Source organism: Eimeria mitis, genomic scaffold (genome assembly GCF_000499745.2).
Source record: "Eimeria mitis Houghton genomic scaffold, Emh_scaff2784, whole genome shotgun sequence".
NCBI lineage: Eukaryota > Apicomplexa > Conoidasida > Eucoccidiorida > Eimeriidae > Eimeria > Eimeria mitis.
The window spans coordinates 873-1992 of NW_013571123.1; positions in this window are offsets into that span (position 1 = coordinate 873).

Consider the following 1120-nt stretch of genomic DNA (forward strand, 5'->3'; position numbering starts at 1 on the left):
ATAAAAAGAAAAACAAAAAGGGGAGATAAATTTTATTTATTTTTTATTTATTTTTGTTTGTTGCTGCTTGTGTTTTGTTCTTATAAAACACAGAGAGCTGCGCATACACCCGAGCTCTGTTTCTGCACGGGCCTTGTTGCACGTGAGCGTAAGAAAGGGTTATATAAGCCCCCCAAATTATTCTTTTTTTATTGTTTTAAATATAAATTATAGAATTATATTAAATAAAACAAATAAAAAACAAAAAAACAAAAAAAAAACACACAAAAACGAGCTCCTTATGAGGGGGGGAGGTGGGAGAGCAGGAGGATCCGCCCGTCTGCGTCCTAGTGTAATTTAGGGTGTATATATGTTTTTTTATTGTTTTTTTTTTTATTTATGTATATAATAATAAAATAAAAAGAAATAAATATAATTTTTTTATTATTTTCTCTTTTTTTTCTCTCTATAGACCCTACTCTTACACGCGAGCGACGACGCTATATTATATACTACTCCTGCTGCTGCTGCTGCTGCTGCTGCTGCTGCTGCTGCTGCTGCTGCTGCTGCAGCAGCCAGGCAGCAGCATTCATATAAGGCCTTGTTTGTGTATTTGTTTGTTTGTTTGTTTTTATTTTGTTTTAGTGTTTTGTCTTTTTATTTTTATTTTTATTTTATATTTTATTAACACCAAAAGACCCCACAAAGGAGACAAATACATCCCCTTGTTGCTGTTGTTTTTCTTTCTTTCTTTCTCTCTCTTTCTCTCTCTCTCTCTCTTTTTTTTTTCTTTTTCTTTTTTTTTTATTTTTTGTTTTTACATAATGACTTAATTCGTTCTCTTTTTATTTTATTTTGTGGGGGGGTTTATAACTTTTTTGTTTCTGCTGCTCCCTGGGGGCCCCTTCTCTCTCTTTTTTTTTTTTTCTCTCTCTCTTTCTCTCTTTTTTCTCTCTCTGTATATGTATATATATATACATATAATATATGTATATATAGATTTCTTTCTCCTTAATAGACCTAAACAAAAAAAACAAATTTATATTTTTTCTCTGTTTCTTTTTTTTTTCTTTTTTTATATGCAATGAAAAAACAAGAGATATCTCTCTCTTCTTTATCTGGTTTCCCTTCTCTGGGGGAG